A 19,872-nucleotide genomic window follows, 5' to 3' on the forward strand; every position below is an offset into this window, starting at 1 on the left:
ACCTTAGAAAAATATCAAGTGAAGTATACATGCTAAATGTATAGCTTTATAAACCAAAGCATTTTGGTTGACTTCTTAGTAGAAATTAATATATCCAGATTGTAGGAATCTATACACAATAAATTACCTGGTTTCTTCTATAAATATGTTGCTTGAGGGGAGAAAAAATAATGAAAGCAGAACTTAAGGATAAGAGATATTTAAAAAGACATTAAAAATATCAGAAAAAACTGAGAGATGTTAGATATAAAATAGATATTATTAATGTTATTTTACAATTAAATATAGGATGAATCTGAAGTCTTTACATATCATTGAAGTTCTTTTTAAAACTTATCATAGTTGAAAACACTAGAAGGATTCTATACTCATTAGGTTTGGGCTAATAAAATCATATGAGAAGGAGAGTCTAATATTAATAATACACAATAAAACTGTAATTTAAGCAGGACAAGTAGAATGTCTTATTCCCATAACCTCCATTTTCAAATAGCTTTCAATGATTAACTCTTTAATTGTCCACCTAGAAAAGAAAACACACACTTACAATAAACTTTATCAGTTCTGTAGTCCAGGATTCATGTCTGTAGTATCTATTAATTTGAGTAGAATCAATATATTTGGTCAAGTAAATTCAACCAGATGTTTTCTAAAGAAGAGTCTTAGAATCATAGCCCAAGTATTAAAGGACCCATAGAGATCATAATCAAATTTTCTTAATTCAATTCAGTTTTTTCTCATTACCATCTACAATCTTTCAAACTGGTGTATATGTGTAAATATACTGATGCGTTGGGTTATATAATTTATTTCTAAGCAAATCAGACCCTCACGCCATCTACACACTGTGGCATATTCTGAGAAATCTGTCTGAGGCGGTGTGGATCTGGAAGGGTAATATTGCTAAATATTGCTCAGATTTCCCTTTGCTCTGTTTTGAATAGGAAAAAAAACAAGATAAAATATAAGCCTCCCTTTGTAAAAATGTCGCTTTTTTATGACATCTTTAGTAGTGTTCTAAAGATATACAAGTTCTAAATATTGTATTAGAAATTTCCCAGCCACCTAAATTCCCTACTAACAGACACAAGGGGAACCAGATGTCCAAAATCAAAATGAAGTACATTAAAAAGACCTGCTCAACGTTAGGCCAGCGTTAAGGCCCATTCATCAGAGGCAGTTCTTTGGCAGCAAACCGGTGGATCTGTCCAGCCATTGGAAAGGATAATGAAGGTTATTTAAAAGGGAACAGCAGGAGAGAAAGTCATCTTTTCAGAAGAATGTAGAAAAGAAGAAGGTAAAAGGGTATGATATTCAGATCATGGTTTACCCTTTTCTTTTATGCTATCAGTTTCTTAAAAATATTTTAATATTCAATTACAATATATTGCACCTTATGTTAACGTGTTGCTTCAGTACTAACCTGAGAGTAGAGTTAAGCTGAAAATAGACTTGAAGGCTGTTCTTGGATTGATCTGCAATGAGGTGTGTGCACGTGTGTATGTGAGTATATTTTTTTTAATGGTGATATTTTATCTGATTAAAAATCATTCATTTGATAAAGAAAGATTAATGTAAGCAAAGAAGAGAATTTTCTACTTTGTAAGGATATGCATACTCATACTTCTTTCGGAAACAAATAAATAGAACCATTGTTTTAGCTAAAGTAGTTTGAAAAGCTTAAAGATGATGAATTTATATTTGATTATTTTAAAATAATGAATTTACATTCAGAAAGGGAGATACACAGAAGCCTTCCAGTGGCTGGGAAATTAAAGTCGGGATTTTTCATTAGTTGCTTGCCCTTTTTCAATTATTTTTAATAAAGTGTGGAGGATGTAGATTCAGCAAGATGCAGTGCAGGCTTTGGGAATGAGTTTCTGGAGGTGTCACGTGGGAGTAGGAGGCTCCTGATAGTCCAAGTGGACAGAGGAGGCTTGGAGATTGCAACCGCTTACACATATCTCCTGACCTGGTAGAAAACTCCCACAAATGGAAGACAGCATAGCCCTCTCTCAGGAACACACTCTATATCCAAGGAGTGATTGTGCTATCTTGGAAAATTGTGCTGTCTTTCCCTGGCAGGCTCAATGTTCCCTTGTAATGTTTGCTTCAGAGCTCAGCAAGCAGAATGTAACTCTAAAAGGCTCACAGACTCCTTATTAGAACTCGTAATAACTGCTAAAGACTCCAGTTAATCATATTGACAAGAGGACCAAATGGAAACCAGACTAACGTCGAGGCTTTTCCAGGCCTCTTCACAGTTAAAGAGAAATTACTTACATTTCAGGGCTCATCAAATTCCACAAATGGAGTTATTTGCCCTTCAGTTCCTCAGTTGAATGTGGAAATATTTTCACCTCATATCATTAAAAGATAGCTTCCTTTATATTTCTTAATACTACAATAGCGTCTTCTGTAAGTTACATTTCCCCTCTGTTTCTTCCACAGTTGCAAGAAAGAACTCTACTATACGTCGTAATTTCATTGGCTTTCTAAATGTTTTATTTGATGACTTCTTTAGATTTAAAATACCTACAAATAATAGCACTTTAAAGAGAACATCAATTGCATTTGCAATCTGAGGACCCATATCTTGGTTCAACTATCTCCCAATAACGTGTATAACCTTGCTCACATAATTTAAATATTCTCTGCAGGATTGCAAAGGTTGTGATAATTATTTTAGACTGAAAATGATTAAAGAGTAAAGTATCACCACCATGGCCCAGGTTCATTTCCTGGTCAGGGAAACACACCACCCGTCTGTCGGTTGTCATCGTGTGGCAGCTGTGTGTTGCTATTATGCTGAAAGTTATTCCACGGGTATTTCAAATACTAGCAGGGTTATCTATGGTGGACAGGTTTCAGTGGAGTTTCCAGACTATGATGGATTTGGAAAAAGTACCTGGCCACCACTTCTGAAAAAATTGGCCATGAAAACCCTATGAATAGCCGCAGAGCATTGTCTGATATAGCACTGGAAGGTGAGAGGATGGCACAGGAACACCAGGCAGGGTTCTGCTCTGCTGTACACAGGGTCAGTAGGAGTCGGAATCGACTCAACAGCACTAACAAAAAAAACTAGCGAGGCTTCAACAGAACCAAGTATACATACATGTACACACCCAGGAAAGCAGATGGTATAATTCAGTCCAAGACCAAGGACAGGAGAAGATGAGAGGTCCCAGCTCAACAGTGAGGCAAAAAAAAGAATGAATTCCTCCTTCCTCAGCCTTTTGTCCCATTCAGGTCCTGAATGGATTGGATGATTCCCACTCAAATTGAGGAGGGCAATCTATTTCAGTGAGTCCACTGATTCAAATGTTGATCTCATCTGGAAATGCCTTCACAGACACATCCAGAAATAATGTTTAATCTGGGCACACTGTGGCCAGTCAAGCTGACACATAAAATTAACTGTCACAAGTCCAACCCTTGTCTACTTGGCATCCATATATATCTCCTTAAACCATACCTGCTCTCCAAATAAAGACAATAGCAAGGTCATAATGCTGCCTAACATGATACAATTATCTACATACAATCAAAAATGCACTAACCCTTTTCCCACAAGAGGAAGTAAAGTCTTGAGTGATCTTTACTTTTTCTTGCTATCCTATAACTTACATACTAGACAGATAGATAGATAGATATCCTTATATATACACATACACACAGCACATATGTGTATATGCAAATATATGTATACACACACGAACATATTCCCAATAAAATGAAGAGGAAATACTTGACAATTACTGTAACTGGTCATGTGGACATAGATGGTATTTGTCACTTCTTCCATAGCTGGTACAGTTACTTCTCGCACTACCCATTCTGTATTCCCTTTGCCTTCAGCAAGCACCTCAGCTGGTCATGATTCTTTACCTGATGGGGTGACTCAAACTTTCATTCCTGGTGGATCTGCATCATTAGTAGTCCTGCCTGGATCAGATTGCTACAGTTTTCCATTGACTTTAATCACAAGGCATGACAATTCTAACAGATGCCCTAAGGAATCTCTTAAATTCCAGACGTACTCTTCATTACCTCCAATGTGGAGCAAGAGTCCAATTTCTCTCTGGTAGTTAAGAGCAATCACCCCAGCAAGTTGAGTAACTCTTTTCTTTGCCTGTTGATTCAGAGGCATGAGGAGTCCAAAGTGACCAGGTGACAGACAATGGAACTGTTGTTATCTCCTGGTGGAAGCATTCCTCCTTCTGGAACTAAGACCTCTAGGTCAGAGGAGCATAAAGTCATAGGAACAGATGGAAGAAATTTTGTTAGTGGGTCACTAGGAATAAAAATGAGTGGTGTGACTTCCATTTCCACCTCTTTATTCCTGGAACCATGAATATTGATTTTGTGAGAAATAGCACCGTATAGTAGGTGCTGATTCAGAGAACATACCACTTTCTGGAGAACCTTGCACCAGCCCTGCAAGATATTACCAGCTAGTTGGCACTGTAACTGAGTTTTCAAAAGGCCTTTGTATTGTTCCATCAAGCCAGCTGCTTCAGTATGGGAGGCAACATGGTAAGATCAGTGAAGTCCATGAGCATGGGCACATTGTGGCACTTCCTTTGCTGTAAAGTAAGTTCTTTGATCCAAAGCAATGCTGTGTAGAAAACCATGATGGTAGATAACACATACTGTAAGTCCATGGATAGTAGTTTTGATGGAAGCATGGAGTTTAAGAAAGGCAAGTCCACATGCAGAATGATTGTCTATTCCAGTAAGAACAAAATACTGCCCCTTCCACGATAGAAGTGGTCCAATGTAATCAATATGCTGCCAGGTAGCTGGCTGAGCATCTCAGGGAATGGTGCCATATCAGGGCTCAGTATTGGTCTCTGTTAGTGGCAGATTGAGCCCTCAAAAGTGACATACACTGAGTTCAGCCTTGCTGAGTGGAAGTCCATATTGTTGAGCCCGTGCATAATCTCCATCTCTACCACATAACCAGTTTGTTCCTGAGTCCGTTGGGTGATGGTATGGGGGCTGGGGAAAGAAGCTGACTGGTAGCCACAGAACAGGTCACCCTGTCCACTTGATTATTAAAATACTCATATACTGACGTCACTCATTGGTGAGCATACACATGGGACACAATACCGTCAGCTTTTTTTCCACTCAGCTCTCTATCCATATACTTCTTCACCAAATTTCTCTGTCATCAATTTTCTAATCATGTTTCTTCCAAGTCCCTGACCATCAGCCAAACCACTGGCCACAGGGCATGAATCCGTATATTATTGCAAGCCTGGTCCTCTCTCCCTCCAAGCAGAGAGGAAAACCAAGTACACTGCCCAAAGTTCTGCCCACTGGGAGGATTTCCTTTTGCCACTGTCCTCCATGGATGTCCCAGAGAGGGGCTGTAGTGCTATATCTATCCACTTTCAGGTGGTGTCTGCATATCATGCAGAAACATCTGTAAACCAGACCCGAGTCTTTTCTTCCTCTATCAACTGATTGAAGGGAACTCCTCATGAGGCCTTAGGTGCAGGCTTAGAGAGAGAAAGTAGGGTAACAGAAGTGGGGACCATGGGCATTTGGGCTACTTCTTCATGTAACTTACTTGTACCTGCAGGTCCTGCTCAGGCCTGATCACATATACACCACTTCTATTTGATGATAGACTATTGCTGTGCACATACAACTTTATGGCTTGGTGAGTCAAGTAATACTCAGTTTATGACGGGCAGTTCAGATTACCTGGTAACTTGGTGGTCCATAGTTAAATCTTCAGTTTCTACTAAGGCTTGGTAGTAGGCCAAGAGCAGTTTCTCAAAAGAAAAGTCGTTATAGGCAGAGGATGGCAGGGCCTTGCTTCAAAATCCTAAAGATCTGCACTGCAAAACACGCTTAGGGGCCTGCCAAATGTTCCAAACAACATCCCTATCTGCCACTGATACTTCAGTGGCATGGGATCTGCTGGATCATATGGCCCAAGTGGCAGAGCAGCTTGCACAGTACCCTGGACCTATTGAAGAGCCTTCTGGTCCCCAATCAAAACTAGGAGCTTTTTGAGTCACTTAGTAAATGATCTGAGGTAACACACCCAAATGAAGAGTATGTTGCCTCCAAAATCCAAAGGCCCACTAGGCTTTGTGACTTTTTCTTGGCTTTAGGAAGGGCTGGATGTGACAACTTACACTTCACCTTAGACAGGATATCTCAACATGCCCCATACCACCGGGCCCCATGAAATTGCGCTGAGGCAGAAAGCCCCTCAACTTTAGTAGAACTTATTTTCCGCCCTTTGAGATGCAAATGTCTTACCAATAAGGCTAGAGCAGTTGCTACTACTTGTTCACTAGGTTCAATCAGCATAATGTTATCAATGTAATGGACCAGTGTGATATCTTATGGAAGGGAAAGGAATATCAAGATGCCTGCAAACTAAACTACAACATAGGGCTGGAGAGTTGATATGCCCCTGAGGTATGAAATGAAGGTGTATTGCTGGCCTTGCCAGCTGAAAACAAGCTATTTCTGGTAGGCCTATGGACAGGTATGGAGAAAAAGGTGTTTGACAGATCAACAGCTGTGTACTAGACACCAGGAAATGTGTTAATTTGCTGAAGCAATAAAACCATATCTAGTACAGCAGCTGCCATTGGAATCACCATCTGGTTAAGTTTACAGTAATCCGCTGTCATTCTCCAAGATCCATCTGACTTCTATACAAGTCAAACAGGAGAGGTGAATGGGGATGTGGTGGGAATCACTATGCCTGGATCTTTCAAGTCCTTAGCATGAATGCTAATCTCTGCAACCCCTACAGGAATGTGGCATTGCTTTTGGTTGACTACTTTACTAGGTAAAGGCAGTTCTAATGGCTTTCACTTGGTCTTTCCTATCATAGAAGTCCTTACTCTACAGATCAGGGAACCAATGTGGGGATTCTGCCACCTTCTAAGTATGTGTGTTCAATTATGCATTCTGTAACTGGGGAAATAACCATGATATGGGTTCAGGAACATGTTGGATCCACTGTGAGATGGACCTGAGTTAAAACTGCATTGATTACCTGACCTCTATAAGCCCCTGCTCTGACTGGTGGGCCACAATGATGCTTTGTGTCTCCTGGAATTACATCAGTTCAGAGCTAGTGTCCAGTAGTCTCCTTCCATCATTATCTGACACCCTTAGTTTCCATTTCCAAACATATTCTCCAGATTTCTGTCTGTACAAATTAGAAAACATAAGTAGTTCTCCTGGAGTGTAACACACTTTATCGCATAGGATACATGATATTTCACCTTTAGAGGCCTGCTGGGATTTGAGTCTAGATATAGGTCCAGAAGTGAAGACGGGTGGTGGTGGTGGGTCCTGAGGAGAACAAGTATTGTCTTACATGGCAGCTGCCCGAGGGGAGGCCATCACCATTTCCTCAGGCAATGCAGAGTTAATGCCTTCAGTGAGAAGTGGAAAGGACTGTACATTGTGGGAGAAGAGGCCAAACCACTGGGGGTCAGGATGCTACTGCCACTGGAGGTAGAAAGGCTGCTTCCACTGGGGTTCAGGAGACCACTGGTAAAGAAGAATCATTAGAAATCAGGGTCTCAGTGTCCCCAGCTTCCTCAGGCTCTCCCCATACAGTCTTATCCCAAATTACAAGATCCCATTCTTTTTCAGTCAATGCCTTCAATGTAACAGCAGACACCTGGCAATGCTAGGAATTCAACTTGTGTTGTAATTCAGCCAGTAACAAGATGAGGTTCTGCATTTGATTTTCAGCAATTTTAGTCCCGCAGCTATAGGAGATGAGGCTCCCCTTCAAGGTACATAGAAGCTTTTAGGTTATTTATGCCTGACCTCAGGTGAGAATTCAAATCTCCAAGCTCATCCATTTTTTCACCACTTTGTCCAGTGACATTAGGAGCAACCAAACAATGTCATTAATTTTCCAAAACTGAAAGTATCGCATACAGAGTCACCTAGCTTCTTGCTTCTTATAAGTGGTTAATAAGGAGTATCGAGTGCAGGTGTTTTGAACATCTTTATAAAGAGTTCATGCTATGGATGATCAGTGCTCTCTTTACTACTAGAAACAGAGTCATTAGCATCTTTAAAAACAATCAGATTAGAGCAAACTCCAGAGACACCAGAACCAATTCAGAAAATTCACTCTTAAAATTATTTAATTCTAGAACCATTCTTGGTACCAAAATCTGTGTTAGTCAGAGTTCTAAAGAGAAAAAGAACCAACTGGATATATGTCTAATATATCTATCTATCTATCTATCTATCTATATATATACATACTAGATATATATTTATTTATTATGAGGACTTGTCTGACATGATTATAGAGGCTGAGAAGTCCCACAGTCTGCCATCTGCAAGCTGGAGACCCAAGAAAATTGGTGAAGTAATTTAGTTCAAATCAAGATAAGATAAGATAAGATGAACTCAAGCAGTAAGGCAGGGTAAAAGGGATAGATTTCTCCTTCCTCCATCTTTTGTTCTATGCAGGCTCTCAATGGATTGGATGATGTCCACTCACGTTAGGGAGGGCAATCTACTCTATTGCATCCACCATTCAAATGTTAATCTCATCCAGAAACACCCTCACAAGCACAGCCAGAAATAATGTTTAACCTGGGCACTCTGGCCAGTCAAGTTGACACATAAAAGTAACCATCACAAGTAAATTTTTAGTGTTTTGAGAAAAAGCAGGCAATCCCAGTTCTAATCCTGCTTCCGTCACTAATAATCTATATTACTAGAGCAAAGCTATGTAACTTCCTTGAATCTTTATCTTTGCTTTTGTAGCAAACATATATTGTACATAGTGGATGCAAATGTCTCAACTCTAGGGATCACAGATAAAGATATTTGAACTTTAGTGTCAGAATTTTAAAAATAATAATTTTGTTGTGATTCCTTTTAGTTTTGAAGTGATTTCCTTTAACCTTAACATATTTACTTGTACTTTACTACATCTCAATGCTTTAAAGGAGAGAGAAGCTATACATCGTGGACTATTGCATTTAAAAGTATATTTTAAAGGACTCAATTGACATTCCCATTCTTTAGCTGAGGAAACCAAGGATCAAAGCAAGGAAATGACTTTCCCTAGATCTACATATGGAGAAGCCCAGATTTCCTGATTATATACTAAACTTCAACCATGTTGATTTAATGGCTATGCTCCGCACATGCGTGCTCTATTTCTTTTCTCTGTGAATATTTAGCAAGTGCCCAAAAGCTTGTCAAATATTTGTTACATAAATAAATGAATGAGTAGCTGAATGATTTGTTTCTGAATGGGGTTAGGTATTCTAATAGAATTTAATGGAATATTTGCTTTCTTAGCAATGTTACTATATCTACTTAAATATCCACTGCTTCAGGACTCTTCTGGGGAGAAAACAAATGCACATATCTACATGGTCTGGCTACACTCATAAGAAATAATAATGTGTACCATTTCTTCAGGCTTATGGATATTGAAAATGTCCTTTCTTACTTTTCATTGTAATGCTGTTTGTGCTTCCTGCAAGTGCCAGAGATTGCAGTGACTTAAAAAGATTCTGTAATAACAGTCCACCATGTATGAGTAGGTAAACTTATTGGCAAATTTCAGCCAGCTATCTCTCTTGTTAAGGCTCTACAGATAATCAGTACCATCATGCCTCACACAACAATGTTTTGGTCAACGAGTCACCACATATATAATGGTGGTCCCATATGATTAGTACCATATAGCCTAGCTGTATAGTAGGCTATGTCATCTAGGTTTGTGTAAGTACGCTCTATAAGGTTTGCACAGTGACAAAATTGCCTAACAACACATTTCTCAGAACATATCATTGTTGTTGAGCAACACATAACTATACATAAAGGAAAATCCTGATTCTGACAATATTTATAGTTCAAGTAATAAACAGCATCAGTAAATGCTAAGCCTTAACACTTTCTTATATAGCTTTAATTTTTATCAAACTTTTATTAAATATTAAGTACAAATGCAATGAAGAAAGTATTGAGTGCAGACAGACCTGAGAGACAGATATTATAATTCTTAAGGATGTAAGTTATATTGTTTGTTTCTCCCCCCAAATCGGTAGACTCAATGAATGGTTATACATTACAGGTTCAATATATTCCAGAAGACTCTTGATGTTCATGAGCTGTTCTCAAATAAATGAAATATATAGGCATGTGTGGTGAATGTTACAGACATACTCTAGATCACTGTATGGATCATGAAAATCTCAGTCTTCGGGCTTTTCCCCTAAACCCTTCACTTTAAATTTATTTATTTTATTTTTTGGTGGGGAAGACTGATCCTAAGCTAACATCTGTTGCCTTTCTTCCTCTTTTTTGCTTGAGGAAGATTGTCACTGAGCTAACATCTGTGGCAATCTTCCTTTATTTTTTGTATGTGGGACATCTCCGCAGCGTGGTTTGATGAGTGGTGTATAGATCCACACCCAGGATCTGAACCTGCAAACCCTGGGCCCCCAAAATGGAGCATGTAAGCTTAATCACTATGCCACAAGGCCAGCCCCTAAAAATATTTTTGAAGTAAAATTCACATAACATGAAATTAACTACTTTAGAGTTAATAATTCTGTGGCATTTAGTACATCTCAATGTGCAAATACCACCTCTACCCGGTTCCAAAATATTTTCGTCCCTCCAAAAGGAAGCTCAAAATTCATATGCAGTTATTCTCCTTTTCCCCTCCCTCCAGTCCCTGACAACCACCAACCTTCTTTCAATCTCTATGATTTATCTACTCTGGATGTTTCATGTAAATGGAATTATACAATATGTGGGTTTTTCTGTCTGGCTTCATTCCCTTAACATGTTTTCAAGATTTATCCATGTTGTAGCATGTATCAGTACTTCATTCCTGTTTATGGCTGAACAATATTCCATTGTATGTGTATATCACACTCACCCACTGGTGGACATTTTCCATTTTTCCACCTTTTGGCAGTTGCAAATGGTGCTGCTATTTGTATGTGTGTACATATACTTGTTTGAGTCCCTGTTTTCCGTTTTGGGGGGTATGTGTCTAAGAGTGAAATTGTGGAGCTATATGATAATTCTAGGGTTAATTTTTTTTTTAATTGCTTTTTTTTTTTTTTAAAGATTTTTTATTTTTCTTAATTCCTTTTTCTCCCCAAAGCCCCCTGGTACATAGTTGTATATTCTTCGTTGTGGGTCCTTCTAGTTGTGGCATGTGGGATGCTGCCCCAGCGTGGCTCGATGAGTGGTGCCGTGTCCGCGCCCAGGATTCGAACCAATGAAACACTGGGCTACCTGCAGCAGAGTGCACGAACTTAACCACTTGGCCACGGGGCCAGTCCCTCTAGGGTTAATTTTTTGAGAAACCACCAAACAATGTTCCAAGTGACTGAACCATTTTACATTCCTGTTACCAATGTATGAGCATTTCAATTTCTCCAAGTCCTTAATTACACTGGTTATTTTCCTTTATATTTTTTAAATTATAGCCATCCTTTTGGGTGTGAGGTAAAGCTCATCATGGTTTTGATTTGCTTTTCTCTAATGACTAATGATGTTGAGCATCTTTTCATGTGCTTATTGGCCATTTGTATACCTTCTTTGGAGAAATAGGTACTCAAGTCCTCTGCCCGTTTTTAAATTGTGCCGTTTGTTTTTTTTGTGGTTGAGTTATAAGGGCGCTTTTTATATTCTTAATACTAGAATCTTATAATGTGTGAATTGCAAATATTTTCTCCCATTCTGCAGTTTTTCTTTTTACTTTATTAATATTGTCCTTTGATACACACAAATTTTTACTTTTGATGAAGTCCAATTTATCTATTTTTTCTTTTGTTGCCCAAGCTTTTAGTGTCTGTCCTATCTAAGAATTCATTGTCAAATCCAGTGGTTATAAAGATTTACTCTTATGTTTTCTTCTATTAGTATTGTAGCCTTAGCTACTATATTTAGGTTGCTGGTCCATTTTGAGTTAATTTTTGTATGTACATGAAGTAGGGGTCCAAACTCATTCCTCTGTACATAGATATGTAGATGTTCCAGCACCATTTGTTGAAGAGACCATTCTTTCACCATTGAATAGTCTTCGAACCCTTGTCAAAAGTCAATTGGCCACAGATCCATGAGTTTTATTTCTAAACATTCAGTTCCACTCCATTGGTCTATATATCTATTATTATGCCAGTACCCCCATCCTTTTCAAACTGTTGCTTTGTAGTAAATTTTGAAATCAAGAGATATGGGTCCTCTGACTATTTTTCTTTTTTCAAGATTTTTTTGGCTATACAGATCCCTTTCGCAATTCTATATGGATGTGTGGATCACTTTTGCCATTTCTGTAGACAGGCTGTTGGAATTCTAAAGGGGATTGTGTTTATATTTTAGCAATATTAAGTCTTCCAATTCAAGTGTGCAATGTTTTCCAATTATTTAGGTCTTTTATTCTTCCAGCAATGTTTTGAAGTTTTCAGTGTATAAGTTTTTCACCTCCATAGTTAAATTTATTCCTAGATAGTTCATTATTCTTGATTCTGTTATAAATGGGATTACTTTTCTAATTCCTTTTCAGATTCTTCATTTTTGATGGATAGAAACACAACCGACTTTTGTAGATTGATCTTGTAGAGTGCAACTTTGCTGAATGCATTTATTAGCTCTACTAGGCTGTGTTGTGTGTGTGTGTGTGTGTGTGTGTGTGATTCTTTGGGATTTTCTATTTACAAGTTTATCTTATCAGTGAATAAAAATAGTTCAACTTCATTCTTTCTAATTAGATGCCTTTTTTTTTCTTGCCCAATTGTTCTGGCTAGAACTTCCATACAATGTTAAATAGCAATGTTAATAGCAGTTACAAAAACAGTCACCTTTGTTTTCTTCCTGATAGTAGAGAGAAAGCTCTTAGGTTTTCACCATTGAGTGTGATTTTAGATATGAGTTTTTCATTAGCATCCTTTATCATGTTGAGGAAGTTCCCTTCTGTTCCTGGTTTTCAGAGTTTGTGTATGTGTGTATATGTATTTTATCACAAAGTGGTGGTGCATTTTGTCGATTGTTTCTTATGCATCAACTGAATTGTTCATATACTTTTTTCTTCCCCTTCATTTCATTGATTCATTTTCTTATAGTGAAACAGTGGTTTCCTTGTATAAGTCCATGCTATATAATCCTTTAATTTGCAGCTGGATTCAGTTTGCTAATATTTTATTGTGATTTATGTATCTATATTCATAAGTGATATTGGTCTATAGTTTTCTTGGGCTTTAATTTTCTACTTTTGCGTAAAGGTGATATTGGCTTCACAGAATGAGTTAGAAAGGGTTCTCTATTCTATTTCTTAGAAGAGTTTGAGAATTCATGTTAATTCCTTTTGAAATGTTTGGTAGAATTCATCAATGAAGCTAATTGAGCTGGACTTTTCTTTGTTGAGAGGTTATTGATTACTGTTTCTATTCTTTACTCAATCTAGGTCTGTTCAGATTTTCTATTTCTTCTTGAATCAGTTTTGTTAACTGTGTATTTATAAGAATTTATGCATTTCATCTAGATTATCTAATTTGTTGATGTATAATTATTCTTAGCATTCTCTGATAATCCTTTTTGTTCCTATAAGGTTGGTAGTAATATCCTCACTTTCATTTCTGATAAATTCCTTGGTATCCTCTTGCACTTTTTCTTAGTCAATCTAGTTAAATGTTTGTCAATTTTGTTAACTTTTTCTAATAACAAGCATTATTTTTTTACTTTCTGTTGTTTTTATATTGTCTATTTTGGTTACCTCTGTCTTAATCTTTAGTATTCTCTACTTTCTGACAGTTTTGAGTGTAATCTTCTTTTTTATTTCCTTAAGTGTGAAGTTATATTATTGATTTTAGATCTTTCTTATTTTTTAATATGGGTTTTACAGCTATAAATTTCCCTCTTAGCACTAATTTCACTGCATCCCATAAGTCTTTGATGTATGATGTTTTCATTTTCATTCCTTTCTAAGTTTTTTTCTAATTTTCCCTATAATTTCTTCTTTGACCCATTTGTTGTTTAAGAATGTGTTGGTTAATTTCTATATACAGGCATATGTCAGAGATATTGTGGGTTCAGTTGCATAGTACCACAATAAAGCAAATGTATCAATAAAGTGAGTCACACAAATTTTTTGGTTTCTCAGTGCATATGAAAGTTATATTTAGGGCCTGGGCCCGGTGGCACAGTGGTTAAGTTCACATATTCTGCTTTGGTGGCCTGGGGTTTGCCAGTTCAGATCCTGAGTGTGGACCTATGCATCGCTTGTCAAGCCATTTATGGTAGGTGTCCCACCTATAAAGTAGAGGAAGATGTGCAGAGATGTTAGCTCAGGGCCAGTCTTCCTCAGCAAAAAAGAGGAGGATTGGCAGCAGATGTTAGCTCAGGACTAATCTTCCTCAGGAAAAACAATTATATTTACACTATACTGCAGTCTAAGTGTGCAATAGCATTGTGTCTAAAAGCAATAATGTACATATACCTTGATTAAAAAATACTTTATTGCTAAAAAATGCTAACCATAGTCTGAGACTTCAGCAAGTCATCATCTTTTTGCTGGTGGAGAATATTGTACAAAACACAATATCTGTGAAGTGCAATGAAGTGAAGTGCAATAAAATGAGGTATGCCTATATTTGTGAATTTTCCAGTTACACTTGTTATTGATTTCTACCTTCATTTAATTGTTATCTGAGATGTCACTTTGTATCAATTTTTTAAAATTTATTGAGATTTGTTTTGTGGCCTAATATATCCTCTATCTTGGAGGATGTTCTGTGTACACTTGAGCAGAATGTGTATTCTGCTGTTGTTTGGTAAAGTGTTCAGTGTATATTGTCTGTTGCATCTAGTTGGTTTATAGTGTTTTTCAAGCTCCCTATTTTTCTTATCAAGTTTCTATCTGGTTGTTTAGCCATTATTGAAAGTGGGGTATTGAACTCCCCAGCCATTCCTGTAAAACTATCTCTTTATCCCTTGAATTCTGTCAACATTTGCTTCATATATTTGGGACTATGTTGTTGGAAGCATATGTTTATAATTGCTATATCCTCTTGATGAATTGACTCTTTTATCAATCTATGATGTCCTTCTTTTCCTTTTGCAACAGTTTTTGACTTTAAGTCTATGTGTCTGTTTTGTTTTGGTTGCTATTTGCATAGAATATCTATTTTTACTTCCTTTCACATTCAACCTGTTTGTGTCTTTAGATCTAAAATGAGTCTCTTATAGATAGTATATAGCATATAGTGGGATCAAGTTGTTATTTTTTTTTTTTTAAGATTTTATTTTCTCCCCAAAGCCCCCGGTACATAGTTGTATATTCTTCGTTGTGGGTTCTTCTAGTTGTGGTGTGTGGGACACTGCCTTAGCATGGTTTGATGAGCAGTGCCATGTCCGTGCCCAGGATTCGAACCAACGAAACACTGGGGTGCCTGCAGCAGAGCGCGCAAACTTAACCACTCAGCCACAGGGCCAGTCCCTCAAGTTGTTATTTTTTAAAAATTCGTTCTGTCAATCTCTGCCTCTTGATTGGCAAGTTTAATTCATTTACATTTAATGTGGTAACTAGTAAGAAAGGACTTACCTCTAACATTTGAATATATGTTTTCTTACTCACTTCCTTATTTACTGCCTTCTTTTGTTTTTAACTGATTATTTACATTGTGCTATTTTGATTTCCTCCTTATATAATTTTGGGTATATATTTTTAGGATGTATTCTTACTGGTTACCATGGAGATTAAAATTAACATCCTAAATTTACAATAGTGTGAATTGATACTAGTTTCACTTTAATGGCATTCAAAAACTCTGTTTCTGTTAGTTGCATCCCCTTTTATATTGTTATTGTCTGAAATTACATACTTATGTATTGCACGCCAATTAACATATATTTATAATTATTTTTATGCATTTGATTTTCAAATGGCATAGGAAATAGAGGAAGTACAAGCCAAAAATACAATCATAGTATCTTTTATATTTACCTATGCAGTTACCTTTATCAGAGTTCTTTATTTCTCCATTTGACTTTACCTTGTTGTCTAGTGTCCTTTCATTTCAGCCTAGAAGACCCCTTTAGCACACCTTTTAGAGCAGATCTAGTAGCAACACGTTCTCTTAGCTTTTATTTATCTTGGAATATCTTAATTTTTCCTTCATCTTTGAAGAATAGTTTTGCCAGACAGAATTTTCAGTTGGTAGTTATTTTTTTTTCTTTCAACATTTTAAAAGGCCATCTCACTCTCTTCCAGCTCAACAACTTCTGATAAAAAATACACTTTGAATCTTATTGAATATTCCTTATAAGCTCCAAGTCACTTTTCTCTTACTTTTTTTCAAGATTATCTCTTTGCCTTTGTATTTCAACAATTCGATTATAATCTATCTCAGTGGAAAGCAGTTTTTAAAAAAATATTTCTTGGAATTAATTACTCTTCTGGAATGTGTACATTAGTATCTTTTTAAATCAAGTTTGAGAAGTTTTTGGTCACTATTTTTTCAAATATTCTTTCTGTTCCTTCCTCTCCTTTTGGGATTCCCATAATGTTTATGGTGGTCTGCTTGATGGTGCCCCGTAAGTCTCTTAGGCTATATTCATTTTTCTTAATTCTTTTATCTTTCTGTTCCTCAGATTGCATAATTTCAATGGGTCTGTTTTCAAGTTTGCTGATTCTGTGTTCTGTCTACCCAAATCTACTATATAAACCCTCTACTGATTTTTTTTTTTTTTGAGGAAGATTAGCCCTGAGATGAAATCTTCTGCCAATACTCCTCCTTTTTGCTGAGGAAGACTGGCCCTGAGCTAATATTCATGCCCATCTTCCTCTACTTCATATGTGGGACACTTGCCATGGCATGGCTTGATAAACATAGGTCCATGCCTGGGATCTGAACTGGTGAACCCAGGGCAGCCAAAGAGGAGTGCATGAATTTAAAAACTACACCACCAGGCTGACCCTTCTTCATATTTTTTTCCTTTAGGTATTATACTTTTTAGCTCCAAAATTGACTGCCTTTTTCCTTTTTAAAATTTCTTTGTGTTTATTGATATTCTCTATTTGTTTATACATCATTTTTTTTTGGTTTTCTTTAGACCTCTTCCATGATTTTCTTTAGCTTTTTGGGTATGTTTAAGACACTTTCTTTAAAATCTTTTTCTAGTAAGTCCAATTCTGTGCTTCCTTAGGCACAGTTTGTGTTAATTTCTGTTATGAATGAGCTGTATTTTTGTGATTCTTTGCCTATGTCGTAATTTTTTTGTAAAACTAGACTTTTTGAACATTCTGATGTGGCAACTCTGGAGATAAGGTGTTTCTCTTTCCTCAGATTTTTTTTTTTTGTCCTTGCTTAGCTTATTGCTTAGTGACTTGCCTAACTATTTTACAAATTCTGTATTCTCACTCTTGTGTATTCTCTGAGACCTCTATTCCTTTAGCTTATGTTTAGCTAGTGTTTTGACTTAGATTTACTTGAAAGCCATGAGCGAAAAAGAGAGGAGGAAGAGAAGAAGAAGAATAAAGGAAGGAGGGAAGGGAGAGAAAGAGAGAGAGAGAGAGAAGAAAGAAAGAAAGAGAAAGTAAGAAAGAAAAGTCCTCTTCCAGTCTTTGCAGACTGGTTCTGTGTTGAAGCACTTCTTCAACACTTAGCTGGGCTGTTTACAACTCTGTCTTATCTGTCACTTTCTGCTTGTGCTGAGCCTCTTGATCAACCAAAGCGCAAAGCTTAGGATATTCTCAAGTCTATTCTTAGCGTGCATCCAGCTCTAAGCATGCATATGACTTTCCAAAATTCCCAGTATACACATGTACTTTTTAATTTACTTATCCCCCACTCCCCCCAAAAAAGAAAAACTCTCTCCCATTTTTCCTTTCATGGTTTAAGGGCTCTATTGTTGCCTGAGTTGTAATTTTTGGCCCCCATTGGCTGTGGGTTGTTTATTTGCTTTAAAATATTTCTAAGGAATGCTCATCACTTTTCCAGTCTGCATTCTTAAGTGAAAAACGACAAGTATTTTTATCAGTCCTTCAGGTAGCCCTCAGACAGATTGGAGCAGACAAACACAATTCTTAGTGAGTAAGGTCTGCTCTCCTCTATCTGGAACTAGGGACCAGCGTGCCACTCTGCGAATGTGGGCTGCATCTTCAAGACCACCACTGTGCAGGGAGTAGGGGTGGGGCAAGGGTAAATGAAAATGCAACAAAGATGTCCAAACATTTTACGTTGCTTTTTTCTTGTTCAGTGTTTACTTGGTTGCTTTGACTTTTCCACAGTTCTGACTAAGTTAATTCTGACAGTTTTGCTTGATTTTTCAGTGTTTCTTTGGAAGAACAGGTCCTTATAGCTACCTTTTTCACTAGAATCCTTCATTTTCTCCCTATTAAAAAGGTAATAGAGGTCCATTTAACTGATCTCGATACCTTTCTTCTCTCTCAGTCTTGCAGACTCAAAGAAGTTGTTCCTCTCTGTATATATTTCAAAGGAGATTTTAAACAATTTAATTGGATTCTTTTTTAAGGTCTGAGTCAGTGTGAAATATCTGTCAATTCTTTGTGTTTATGAAGAGGTCTTTCTCACTTTGAAAAATACTTCTCAACATTTCAGAGAAAAATATTTCCTTTCTTTTTTGTTACACAATGTTAGAGTTTTTCTTTCATAAACATATCAAAACATATAAGCATACCTAGTGTACAATGCCTCCTGATCTACTCTAATGATATTACAGTAGGATACTACCTCTTATAATGACAGTAGGACAAAAGTAAAAGAAAATCCTGAAAAGGTGGTGCTGGGATAAGAGTTGCCCACGTTTTTTTGTGGTGGGTGTGGGGTAGAGTCCACACAGCTTTTTCTTTGTTCTTTATGCTATGAGAAACCCAAGCTATATGGAGATGCCACATATGGGCACTTTGATTGACAGTCTCAGCCGTGCCTAGACATTGAGTATCCTGTACTTGCTCCAGATATTTGAGTGAAGAAGCATTCAAATGATTTCAGCCCCCTGACATTTGAGTCCTCTCAGCTAAGGCACAGGAAAAGAAGCAAGCTATGTCTACTGTCCAAACTTCTGATCTGCAGAATCAGTAAGCACCAGAAAATAACAGTTAGTTTATGATACTAAATCTGAGTGGCTTGTTACAGCACGAGATAACTGAAGTTGTAGGTTAGAAATAAGAACATCATCTCATGGAATTTTAGAGCTAGGTCAGAAAATGAGTATCTGGCACAGTTTCTAACAAATAGGTACTCAACAATGTTAGGTCCTCCTCCATCATGCCCAGGGAGTCTTGTTCAAATTAATCCTACATGGATTGCTGAGATTCATGCCCGCTTAGCAAACAAGAAACTTAAGTCCTACCTACATCAAATTTCTTCCATGCCTCCACCAAATGGCTAGCATGCTGTAGCTCTGACTTTTTAAAAATAGGTTTAATATACCAAAGGATTCATATTTATGTAAAACTAATTCCCATGGTAGCATTTCTGACACATTCTTTTATATGAACAGGTCAACAATGCTGAAAAGGAAAAAAAGAAAAACACCTTTAGAGTGAAGACATCCATCATGGACTTATAGGAATACTAACAATTTGATTTTAAGAAAAGTGCTAGCCCACTTCTTGAAAATACCAATATTTTGCACATTTCAAACATTCTTTCAAAGAAAAAAGACTGTGAATATAATTTCATATTTTACATCTACTTACCTTTCTCTCAGAAAAATTACAATATAAGAATTGTACCAGAACATTTCTCTGACAGCCCTTAATCATATACTTCACTCAACAGTATGGAAAAATATAATTTTTATAAGGCCAAGACTTTTATATTCCTGTTACTATTTAATGTGGACATAAGAACCAAG

Source organism: Equus quagga, chromosome 4 (assembly GCF_021613505.1).
Source record: "Equus quagga isolate Etosha38 chromosome 4, UCLA_HA_Equagga_1.0, whole genome shotgun sequence".
NCBI classification, from domain to species: domain Eukaryota; kingdom Metazoa; phylum Chordata; class Mammalia; order Perissodactyla; family Equidae; genus Equus; species Equus quagga.